A 13,455-nucleotide genomic window follows, 5' to 3' on the forward strand; every position below is an offset into this window, starting at 1 on the left:
AGCTAGAGCTGGTAGCTTAAATTTTGAAGGAACTGCTAAACATAATAAAGATTGTCAATCGTAGTAGCAGTTGCTAATCAAAGCAGCACTAGGTTTGCTCTTAAATTTACTATAAATAACTGTAATTGTCAGACAGGAATTTATTATTTAGTATTATTTATTTATTTTATCTTTGGTTCAAAGTCACACAGACTACAGTATCTTAATCCTATTTTTGAAGACAAGCTTACTAACATTATAATCAAACATATCACATACATCGTTAAACAATCTACAACATCTGTCAAGTAGGGGGGTCCCGTAGCGTAGTTGGCTACACGTTCGCCTTTCAAGCGAATGGTCATGGGTTCGATTCCCAGCCCCTCCACCAAAACCCTCGTCAGTCGCCGGATGCGCAGCCTATGCGGAGGCGTATTGGGGTGCACGCTTCACCGTCACGGCTGCCTAATGACGACTGACAACTTGTTCTTCTCGGAGGCATTCCTCCAACGTTACCCGGATAAATGGCAATCGGACAATGCAACGATCATTGGATACACGACATGGACAAAACGAACACAATGGACTCACGACGAGATGGACCAGCAACGACAACATCAATGAATAATGGAAAAATCTAAAAATAGATTCTGTGTGGATTCTGGCAGCAGAATACCACAGTAGATCTCGGCACAGTAGCGGTTAAGTAACACAGAGTGCCTATCAAATAAATAAAGGAATAAAAAAAAAAAACATCTGTCAAGTGGTTTATTGTAACCGTAAGCAGTGCGGTGCGCCGGGGTCCAAAGCAATTGGGGATTGCGTAATCAGCGGCTAGGTGCGTGAAAATTGATTTCCCGGAGCACGCTACTGCAGTCAATGTTATCACGGATCATGTCAAAAATGTAAAGTCGTTGTAAATACGTTCGGCGTTTGGAGAGTGTTTGCAAGCCAATGAGCGTACATCTGTGCTCATACGGTGGCAGGTTATCGGGATTGGTCCATGGCAGCTGTCGTAATGCGAATCTGACGAAACGTTTCTGGATGCTTTCTATGCGTGATGCATGAATCGCATGGTAAGGAGCCCATATTTGAACTCCGTACTCAAGAATGCTTCGGACCAATGAGCAGTATAATGTTTTCAAAGCATAAACATCATCGAATTGTGCAGAGTTGCGGCGCAGGAAGCCAAGCATAGTGTTGGCTTTGGAGATTGTCTTTGAGATGTGCTCGTTGAACCGAAGCTTACTGTCCAAGGTAAGGCCAAGATCCTTTATGGAGTTAACTCTCATAAGCGGTGACTGGTCCATCGAATAGTCAAATCTGATTGGTGAGTGAACACGGGAAAAAGTAATGATTCTGCATTTGGTGGCGTTGGCTTGCATTCCGTTTATCTGACACCACGATGATAAGCGCACAATGTCGGCTTGAAGTGCACAGCAATCTAAAGCTGACTTCACGACTCGGTAAATTTTCAGGTCATCCGCAAAAAGCAGCTTGCACGAGTGTAGCTGATCGCAAACGTCGTTGATAAATAGCGCAAAAATTAAAGGTCCTAGGTGACTCCCTTGTGGCGTTCCAGACGGAATCTCGAATTCATCGGAACTGGCGTCACGAACCTTGACGAAGGCTTTTCTTGAAGTCAAGTACGAATGAATCCAGTTGACGATCCACGACGGTAGACCAAGACGGTTCAGTTTCAAAATAGCAAGATCATGCGGAACTTTATCAAATGCTTTCGAAAAGTCAATATACTCAGCATCTACTTGTTGCCGCTTCTCGATGCATCCAATAACACTATTGGTGAAGCTCATCAAATTAGAGATCGTCGAACGTTTTTGCATGAATCCATGCTGGAATTCAGATATAACGAATTTAACGGCTGGATAAAGCTTGTCATGCAACAGTCTTTCTAGTACTTTGGCCAAACAGTTCAGGATCGAAATGGGTCGATAATTTTCCACGCTATGTATGTTGCCGGATTTAAAGATCGGTGTAATTGATGCGTGCTTCCAGGCATCAGGGAACACGCCATCCGCGAGTGATCGGTTGAAAATTGTCAGGGCTGGGACAGCCAGCGAGGCTGCACAGTTTTTTATGAACGACGGTTGAATCTGATCTGGACCAGGTCCCTTCGAAACGTCAACTGCATTAAGAGCGTCAAAAACCGTGTCAATACTGAGGTTTAGCTGCGGTAGATGGATGTTGAAGCTTTGTAACTCATCTAAATATTGTTGTGGTGGTGAATGGTAGTCTGACTCAAACACACTGTGAAAGAACTCAGCAAACAGATTTGCAGAAGTGTTGTCGGCGGAAGAATTATGATTACCATAGAAGACGTTATTCGGAATACCAGCTGACCTTTTGCGAGTATTCACAAAAGACCAGAACGATGAAGGGTTCTTTTTGAGGTTCCGTTGCATTTGTTCAATATACTCACGGAAACGAACTTCATGCACGCTGTTGTACTCAGCTTCCGCAAGTTGAACAGCATACTTATTCTCAGTTGTCCTGGAACGAAAATAACGTTTACGGGCCTTGCGTAGACGGTTCCGTAGTCTGCGCAGCTGCGGGTTCCACCATGGTTGTTGGCATTTTGTAGACTTTCTTCGGGTTTTCAGCGGGACATTGTCACGAATTACTTGGTAAACATTGTCATAAAAAACAGTCACAGCATCATCCACCGTTTCGAGGTTTAATAAACACGTCCAGTCCAATGCAGTTAATCTAGCGTTGATTACATCAAAGTCACATCGTGCGAAGTTATATTCATTTCGTGCAGCTGAATTCGACTGCAGGAGTTGCAAGTCTTCAGAGGAGCATTCGAGCGTCAAAACAAATGGCTTGTGGTAAGGATCGACTTTCAAAATGGCAGCAGGTGATTCAAACAGTTCAATTCGATCAGAATCACTGACGAAAACTAAATCGAGAAGCCTACCATTCGCATTAACCAAATCATTGGATTTGCTGCAATCCTGTTGGTAGTAAAGACTCAACTACTGCAAGTTCTTGTTCCGACGAGGCGTTGAGAGGCAGAAACCCATGTACTTCATCATCGAATTCCCAGGCCAAATTAGGAAGGTTGTAATCGCCCATGACTATCATGGTATCACGAGGGTCAGCTAACTCGAGGAGACGCACAAGGGATTCACCGTGCTTAGCGTAAATATCGGCGGAACTGCGCGGTCTAATATAGATGCAACACAGACAGATGGACTCATGTGGTAGCATAACTTTCACAATAACTTGTTCAAGATCATCGCTGCCTTCAAGAAATACGGCTTTCGAATTCAGCTGGGCTCTCACTGCGATTAGGACACCTCCTCCACGCTGAAATACACTGGTGCGAGTGTTTCTATCGCATCGGTAGATGGTGTAGTTGCTTGACAGTTCGGAGTTCGAGATGTCGGAATAGAGCCATGTTTCTGTGAATACGATGACATCAAAATCATAGGACAGCGGTGAATTGAGTAGAGTGCTAACCATCAACGTACAAAAGGTTATGGGCCCAGACCACCGAAGAAGGATAAATTAATACAATTGAAGACTTGAAAATTTGGGACCAACCAAGAATAGAAAAGAAAACCTTTGAGAGAATTCAAAAACCTGTAGACCAGTTGATTTTTTTAGAAAAACAAATCAAAAGCTAAATAACCACCAGTGCGAAAAAGGCAGGAATAGTTCTATTTGCGGGAAACGTGTTTAACACCCGGAAGTTCCGTGTCGAAACCCAGTTAGCCGCTCACGGTAGTCAGGACATCGTTACGGCCATACTGATCCGCTTTCTGCGGTTCGATGAAATTGTGCGACAGCTGAAAGATGCCGGGTGCAATGACAGAACTCGATTAAGTTAGTCAACTGTTTACTAAATGATCAGATCAAGCTGCACTTAGTGAAGGCTTGTTTACTGGCTGAAGAACCTATGAAGAACGAAAGCAAACAGGAAGAGAATGCAGCGTAACAAACGATTCCGATGGAATGGTTCTGGCAACAAAAGCAACAAAGAAAACTATTGGAGGTGTTTGGCCGAAATTTCCTGGTAAATGTTTTGGTTGCGGTGCATTTGGGCACAAACGTGTGAACTGTCTCAAAGCAAGAAACTATACTCGAGCTCAAGCGGCATATTTCCCAGTATACCGAGAGGTAGCTTTGGTTTGTCCTAATGCATTCAATGAAATTACGCGATCTAAGGTAAAGTGGATTCTCGATTGTGGAGCTAGCAGGCATATCTCGGGTACTTATTCAAAAGGACGTATGTGATTTTGTAAACAAAGATTCAAACGTCGATTTGTCGAATCTGAGCGCACTCCCATGCAAACCAACACAACGAACAAGTAGCCGAGGCCTCCCCCTACCTGTCTGTGGTGATGGTTTGCGTGAGAGTGCGCTCAGATTCGACAAATCGACGTTTGAATCTTTGTTTACAAAATCACATACGTCCTTTCGAATAAGTACCCGAGATATGATGAATTCGGAAAAAAAATATTTCCAACTATTGCGGATTAGTCAAACCAGTTAAGGAATCGTTAAAGGAAAGGTGTTCACTGAAAGCGTGAAGATCAGTAAGGAGTTGCATAGGCCCAATCTCCAGTTCAATATTTTATCGGTAAAAACACTGCTTAAAGTTTGCGTTTTTTGTAAAATTTGTACCAGATCGAACAACTTTGAGCAAGAGCGGAGATGTTAACCGATAAGCTATGATGCGCGTTGTTTTATGTTTTATCTCACGATGGCTGTTGAAACGGAGTCTGCTTTCATGGTCGATTCTTAAGAAATCAGTGAAGTGTAACTGTGGCATCGACGTTACGCACATCTAGGTTACCAAAACATAAAAAAAGCTTCAGCGGTCAAGAATGGTCCACGGAATTAGAGTCCTATAAGAAGAGTAACGTCATGTGCCACGTTTGACAGGTCTCCTGCTCGTTTGGAACGCGCATTTGTATGGAACTGACAGACGATTCTGTTCCAATTCTGACACTTGACGACACTGTTATTATAGTCACTGTACACGGAATGACGTTTACTACAGAAGGCAAACAGTTTTGTAACACGTGTGTGAAAAGCAAATTTGCTCGTTTGCCCTTTAATGGTTCAAGACTAGTGTCAACAAAACCGTTAAAACGAAACCACACCGATGTATGTAAAAGGATCGCCCAGCAAAATACGTTGGTTCTCCGGTATTTTGTTTCATTTGTGGATGATTACATCCAATTTGGTGTGATTTATTTGATGAAAAACAAAGACCAAGTGTTCGAGAATTTCAAAACATTTGAAGCTATGGCTATGAAGCTATTTGAACCGCTAAATTTGGAAGCAAGGTGCAGAATCTAAGATTCGATTTAGGACAAGAGTATTTCAAGTAAAATGTTATGAACAGAAAAGGTATACAAGTGGAATCGACGGTAAGGATATACGCCACAACACAGTCCAACAGAAGCCTCGATAAACGAAACTCCCACATAAATATGGCACGGGGAAAATCCAAAGGTAGATTATTCGCGCACATTCGGATGTCTGGCGTTCTCTTGGATTCCGAAGCAAAAACGAACCAAGCTGGATCCCACAGGACAACGTTGTATAATGCTGGGATACGCACCATGCGATTATCGACTTTTGGCAAGAAAGCAGTTTGTGGCTCGATGAACAAGAATTTTCTTCCAAGATGCTCGAAGATGAAACTCCTAGTGTACATAACAGTTCCGGAAACACAAAAGAAAGAGGGGGAAATAACGCAAGATGTAGCCGAATTTCGTCCTAATGAGCAATTTGAACAGATAGAGGCAACAGCCGAAATACGTCTTCATGAGCAACCTGAACAGGAAGAAGCAATTGAGTCAATGGTTCATCGAATTTTGCATATATAACAGAAAAATGTGAGTAAGTTTTCGAATGGAAATTTGTGGACAATTCTCACTTAACTTTTCAAAAGGATCTAAGTAACTTTCTTTTCATGATTAAATTTGAGTACAGCAATCAAAGGCTTTCATGTTTTTCTGTTGATTGCGCTATTCAAATTAAATCATGAAAAAAATGTTACTTGTGTCCTTTTGAAAAATTGAGCGAGAATAATTGTCGTATTCAATAATTTTCTTATTTGAGTTTTGGCAGTTGTGCTTGAGACCAGTCAAACCAGACAGAATTCAAAAGAGTTACCGCATAAGCCTTATAATAATCATGCATGGCACTTGTTTTATATAGGGGAACTGCTTCTGGAATTAATCTCTTCTTCTTCTTCTTAGTGGCATTACATCCCCGCACTGGGACAGAGCCGCCTCGCAGCTTATGTCGTTTTCGGTTTTAAACCTGGGTCAGGTCCGACCCCGACTCTGAATAACCGAACGAAAAACGAATTGGGATCGAGTCAGTATAATGGTATTAGTGAGAACTCAATCCCTATCATCTGTTTTGTTTTCAATTCGCATTTTTATCAGCTGGCAGAAACAGACATATTTTATCTATTGAATTTTGTTATTAGTGTTATTTTTTTCTTGTTTTATGAATTATGGGGCAAATCAGACGTTTATTCTGTTAATTGTTTAATGACTAAAATGACTATTATTTCATCAATAAATTAATGTGATTAGGAGCTTGTGATGAATGACGACGGCAATGTGGATTGCCGTGAAAGAATTTATGCCAATCCGTGTTTCCCGATAAACTGTTATGCTTATTCTATATGGATTTTTGTGTAACAGTGACTGTGTTACAGTAAATTTGAATTATCAATTATGTCATTGAAATGGAACAGAACAAGAAAATATGGAAACACTTTGTAAAAAATCCGATACAACATTTATTGAGATTTGGAGCCTTTTAGAGTTGAACAGCATTATTTTTTGCTATTTGCATTTTTTTTGCTATTTTTCTCCCAAGAAGAGGGGACCCTTTGGGATAAATTGCGATTTCGTCAAAACTGCAAAAACCAAATATACAAGAAAGGAAAATAATTTTTCACTACATAATCTAAACAGGAGATTCAACATAATCAATATCAATGGGATAAAATATGTCTTTGTCGGTTTTTAAACGAATTACAACTAAAAACCTTTCTTCCACTGAAAAATTATGCTCAATTCGTATAAAAACTGTTCCTGAATAAACATTTGATTTTATTTATAAATAATCATTTATAAATAAATACAATAAATTTGTTGATGGCAATATAGTTGCCAAAGTCTTATAAATGGTTAATGCCAGGGTTAATACATTATGTTTATATTCTTCAAATCCGTAACCTTGAACAAATTATGCACAGACTGCAATAATGAATAAAATATGGTATGAACATTTTGGTATAAATAACTTCATAGCGGCAGATACTCTGGTACGCTATTTTCCCATTGATAGAGCAATTATACCTAAAGTCTATGTTCGACACAACGTAATAGTGAATAAATAGCAGCTACCTTCTCGTCACTGCATTTTATAAATCACATTTTCAACCAAATTTTCAACCCTTATTTTGTTTATAGTGGAGCTATCATCTGAGGTAATCAGCGAAAAATATGTCGATATCTGAATCCGATTCACCATCAGAGCAACTTGAAGACAGCACAAAATTAAAATAATCCATTTTTGCGTGGAAGAGCAATAAAATTGATAAATTTAACAAATGAAACAAACAAAATCAAATACCCATCCGTGTCTTTTACGTTTTCATTTTCCTTTAGCGTAAACATAAACATCAGTTTGACAGTTTGTGTTTGAATGTATTGGTGAACCTAGGTTGGATCTCGATAAATCGGCAGAGCGAACCTCATTCATTTTGGGTCGGATCTGGTGCGGATCGCGATCCAACCTGAACGAATAACCGAACGTTTTGACAGCTGTTAGAGCGGATCCGGTGCAGAACTAGGTTCGACCCAGCAATAACCGAAAACGACATTAGTGTTCATTAAGCACTTCCAAAGTTGTTAACTGCGAGCCAGGTTACCATTTATGCATTCGTACATCATGAGGCTAACACGATGATACTTTTATGCCCAGGGAAGTCGAGATAATTTCCAATCCGAAAATTGCCTAGATCGGCACCGGGAATCGAACCCAGCCACCCTCAGCATGGTCTTGCTTTGTAGCCGCGCGTCTTACCGCACGGCGAAGGAGGGCCCCTTATAAGTCATCTCATGACTCCGATATTAATCCCATCAAAAACAAAGCAATGGAAATAAATTTGGTTTGTTTCTTATTTTTGTGATTTTTTTCAGCGATGAGCACACATGTTGACAAAAATAAGCGACAAAATTGGTGCTGTATTTCTTTGTTTCGTGATGAGATGAATATATGTTCAGTGAGATGGAGATCGGGACAGTTATCCTAGTTTCCGTCGAGCGGTCGTGTCTTGTACAGAACCCTTCTGATGTTGTTGCTCTCATACTACAAACCTCAGAAAAGTTATGTTTTGTCAGATAAATATACAGGGTCATTACCAAATCAAGGACCGTGGATTCGGCATCGTAGCGCTGCAGGAGGTTTGTTGGAAGGGATCAATAGTGCGAACGTTTTTAGGTAATCATACCATCTACCAGAGCTGCGGCAACAGACACAAACTTGGAGCAGCTTTTATAGTGATGGGCGATATGCAAAGACGCGTGATCGGGTGGTGGCCGATCAATGGGAGAATGTGCTGGTTGAGGATCAAATGCCGATCTTCAACTTCAGCATAATCAACGTCCCTAGCCCACACTCCGGAAGCACTGATGGTGATAAGGGCGCATTCTACGCGCAACTGGAACGGGAGTACGACAGCTGCCCAAGCCACGACGTCAATATCATCATAGGAGATTCGAACGCTCAGGTTGGCAAAGAGGAGGAGCTTAGACCGACTATTGGGAAGTTCAGCGCTCACCGGTTGACGAACGAGAACGGCCTACGACTAATTGATTTCGCCGCCTCCAAGAATATGGCCATTCGCAGCACCTACCGCACCCTTCTGTATTGGTACACCCGGAGATCACCACTGCAGACAGAATCACAAATCGACCACGTTCTGATTGATGGATGGCACTTCTCGACGTCAGGACATATCGTGGCGCTAACATCGACTCTGACCACTATCTGGTAATGTTAAACTGCGCCCAAAACTATGAGCTCGATGGGTCCCCTCTTGAGCAGCGGAGAACAACGTCGGGTATGTGGGACGAAGTCGACGGAACGATTGGTTCGACGAAGAGTTCAGATAGATTCTTGAGGAGAAAGACGCAGCGCGGGCGGTCGCGCTGCAGCAAGGTACCTGGCAGAACATGGAACGTTATAGACTGAAGCGGAGACGGCAGACCCGCCTATTTCAGAAGAAACACCGCCTTGAAGAAGCGGAGTGCCAGGATATGGAACAGCTGTGCCGTTCTGAAGAAACACGCAAGTTCTATCAGAAGCTGGTGTGCAACACTGTGTGAAGATTTCGGGCGAACACTCCAGTTCGTTTGAATCACGCCGGGGACTAAGACAAGGTGCCTGTTGTTCAACATTGCGCTAGAAGGTGTCATGCGGAGAGCCGGGTGTAACAGCCGGGGTACGATTTTCAACAGATCCAATCAATTTATTTGTTTCGCGGATGAGATGGACATTATCGGCCGAACATTTGCAAAGGTGGCACAACTGTACACCCGCCTGAACCGTTAAGCAACAAAAGTTGGACTGGTGGTGAATGCATCGAAGACAAAGTACATGCTTGTGGGCGGAACCGAGCGCGACAAGGCCCGCCTAGGAAGCAGTGGAAGAAGCAGACGGGGATACCTTCGAGGTGGTCGAGGAATTCGTCTAACTCGGATCCTTGCCAACGGCTGACAACAACGTTAGTCGTGAAATACGAAGGCGCATCATCTGTGGAAGTCGAGCCTACTACGGGCTCCAGAAGAAACTACGGTCAAAAAAGATTTGCCACCGCACCAAATGTGTCATGTACAAGACGCTTATAAGACCGGTTGTCCTCTACGGACATGAAACATGGACAATGCTCGAGGAGGACTTGCAAGCACTCGGAGTATTCGAGTAACGGGTGCTTAGGACCATCTTTGGCGGTATGCAAGAAGACGGTGGTGTGTGGCGGCGAAGAATGAACCATGAGCTCGCCCAACTCTACGGCGAACCCAGTATCCAGAAGGTAGCTAAAGCCGGAAGGGTACGATGGGCAGGACATGTTGCAAGAATGCCGGACAGCAACCCTGCAAAGATGGTGTTCGCTTCCGATCCGGCAGGTACGAGACGGCGTGGAGCGCAGCGAGTGAGATGTGCAGACCAGGTGCGAGCGTGGGGCGTATTCGAGGATGGAGAGATGCGGCCTCGAACCGTGTATTGTGGAGTCAAATTGTTGATTCAGTGTTATCTGTTTAGAAAACACAAACACAAACTAAATAAATGAAATGAATTAGTGTTAGGATTCACTCCGAAATATGGACATTAATGGTATTCTTGTGTCTTTTGAAACCTGTTTAAGTTTGTTCTCAGAAATCAAGGATTGAAATAATGAATTCATGCGAATTGATAAATTCGAGTGTGTCCGAAAAATGTTGATGGTAGCGTGTAGTTTGATCGAAATAAATATGCCACAAACGTACGCACACTAATTAATAGGCTTTGAAACCGCACAACACAGAAAAGGAAACTTCGATGGGCGCGCAAATTTTGTGTTTTCTAGAGAAAACAATATCGGACGCCCTCCTTAGCCTAGCGGTAAGATGCGCGGCTACAAAGCAAGACCATGCTGAGGATGGGTGGGTTCGATTCCCGGTGCCCGTCTAGGCAATTTTCGGATTGGAAATTGTTTCGATTTTTCTGGGCATACAAGTATCATTGTGTTAACCTCATGATATTTATTTATTATTTATTATCAGACTAAGGCCGGAGTGGCCTGTGCTGCACATAAAAGTCTTCTCCATTCAGCTCGGTCCAAGACTGCACTTCGCCAACCACGCAGTCTGCGGAGGGTCCGCAAATCGTCCTCCACCTGATTGATCCACCTTGCCCGCTGTGCACCTCGCCTTCTTTTTCCCGTCGGATCCTTGTCGAGAACCGTCTTCACCCGATTACTGTCCGACATTCTGGCTACGTGCCCGGCCCACCGCAGTCTTCCGATTTTCGCGGTGTGAACGATGGATGGTTCTCCCAACAGCTGATGCAACTCGTGGTTCATTCGCCTCCTCCACGTACCGTCCGCCATCTGCACCCCACCATAGATGGAACCTCATGATATACGGAATGCATAAATGGTTTAGAAAACTCGCAGTTTAACTGTGGTAGTGCTAAATGAACACAAGCTGCGAGGCGGTAATATCCCAGTGGGGGAGGTAATGACAATTAGATGAAGAAGAAGAACTATCGAACGCGCACTAAACTTTTATTTGCTATATCCTTACGAAGCGTTCAAAACCGCGACAAACGAAAGAATCATCATTATAAAAACAATTAACAAATATATTTACGAAATATTTTGCATAAAGATTTTTATACTACTCTCCTTCTTATTGGCATTGCATCCCCACACTGGGACAGAGCCGTCTCACAGCTTAGTGTTCTTCAAGCACTTCCACAGTTATTAGTGCGAGGTTTTAAGCCAGGTTACTATTTTTGCATTCGTATATCATGAGGCTATACGATGATACTTTTATGCCCAGAGAAGTCGAGACGGTTTCCAATCCGAACATTGCCTAGATCGGCACCGGGAATCGAACCCAGCCACCCTCAGCATGGTCTTGCTTTGTAGCCGCGCGTCTTACCGCACGGCAAAGATTCTGTTTTTATACGGATTTTTTACACGGCTATGTAAAATACCAAAACTTTTTCAAACGGATTTCCGAATTTAGAGATGAAAACTTTTTTCACACGCAACGCATTGGGTTTACATGCACCTAGCAATACATTCAGAGAGTCAATACATGAATACATTCAGAGGTCGTGTACAAAGTGTGTTTTTCTACATAGTTCTTCTGAAACCGAAATATGTGATGCTGCCCCACAATGCTTATTTTATAATAGTTTTATTGTTTATCAGTGTTTTTACTGCGATGGACTCTAATATATACGAAAAATCACATAAATAAAGTAAATTACAAAAAAAAACTTTATAGCAAAATCAAGGATGAGCCAGTATGATGATGATGGTGGTCCCACTACATACCCTCACAACGGTTTGCGCAAGATGATTTATCTTTAAGATAACTAAGTTATTTTATATTTTACTGTATCGGCCTGACAGGGTATCGCACGAATAATAAATTACGATTGCACTATTATATTTATTAAAATTTGCAAAAATAAAAACGATCTGATTACCATCACAGATGTAAATAACAGAACATTCCATTACTATCCAGCGAAATAAAATGAATTAAGAAAAAGAGACTTTTTCATCTAAAGATTTTTATACGCATCGGTAGAGATATATGCTTCGAGTTCATACAAAAATGCAAAACTGTTGATACTTCTCGCACAGATTCCAAAAGTTCGACCAAGAACCATGTTTTATGTTTTTACAGGTTTTTTCAAGATTACGTAACCAAAAATATTTACGATATTTCAATATTCGATTATCATAAAAACCAATAGAATTTAAATTTAGGATTCTAGATATTTAAATTCTGTTTAACAGAATAATCCGTTACATGGTTGCTCATTTCCTGCACTCCATATCCCAAATGATGTTAAATTCGTCGAATTTCAAAGGGACAACAGTAAAACATAATTCTAATATGTTTTCAGTCAGTAATTTGCTAATAAACAATAAAGATTCCAAATCATAGGCGAGATGGATCTCATTGGGTACCAGTCGTCAATTTGACAACACAAACAAAAAAAGATTCCAATTTCGGCTTGCTGGCAGCCCTGTCCCATTATTTCGCTCCGCTTTGTCCGTCTTCCACAACAAAATCCCATCATTCCCACACAGTGGCCATCTCTTTCTGGCTGCTTACCTTTCTCACTCGCACTCTTGCGTTCTACCATAAAAAAATGCAGCGAACGATTGTCGTCAGTTTTTTATTTGCTGTTTTCCTATCTCACTCTGGCACTTGCACTTCACACACATTTGCAGCAGCAGCAGCACCACAGGAACAGCCACTAAAAAGCCTTCCTATACTGCTCTCTCCAACTACGACGTTGCGTCCATTTTAGACAGCACTCAGCACACAATTTTCCCCGGGATTCGCCGCGATTTCCGTGCCACGAAACGGATCCCTTCGGCCGTACCGGAAGCGCTCCCAATGCCGGAGGTACTTCCCAGGAACCCTCGACAGCGGAAACACTATCTACCGAGAACCGCAGGCCTTCTCACACTCGATATCACTTCGAAAAGAAAAAGATCTCTGTAGGGTATTACAAAAGCACACACGACGACGACGACGAACTGACTTTACGTTGCGACGAAGTATTCACCACCTTCCTTGCTTTCGGGTTTCCTCAGCACTGGGTTTGACTTTTGTCGTGCGGAGCCTTGACGGTGTGACGGAACGGTATACTTGATTGTTGTTGGTGTGAGTGAGATGG

At 42.3% G+C, this 13,455-nt stretch overlaps 1 protein-coding gene across 4 annotated transcripts in view; it reads right to left on the reverse strand.

Moving 5' to 3' along the window:
• The window catches only part of LOC134223746 (AT-rich interactive domain-containing protein 1B), a 325,354-nt gene extending 311,963 nt beyond the window's left edge, over positions 1 to 13,391 (reverse strand). For 3 of the 4 annotated variants that reach the window (XM_062702936.1, XM_062702934.1, XM_062702933.1), the window contains exon 1: positions 12,885 to 13,390. The gene's annotated coding sequence lies outside the window, so the exon portion shown is untranslated. Of the gene's footprint in view, positions 1 to 12,884 lie in introns of all 4 variants that reach the window. The other variant, XM_062702938.1, reaches the window with a different exon arrangement.
• Between the last annotated feature and the right edge of the window lie 64 nt (positions 13,392 to 13,455).

Source organism: Armigeres subalbatus, chromosome 3 (assembly GCF_024139115.2).
Source record: "Armigeres subalbatus isolate Guangzhou_Male chromosome 3, GZ_Asu_2, whole genome shotgun sequence".
NCBI classification, from domain to species: domain Eukaryota; kingdom Metazoa; phylum Arthropoda; class Insecta; order Diptera; family Culicidae; genus Armigeres; species Armigeres subalbatus.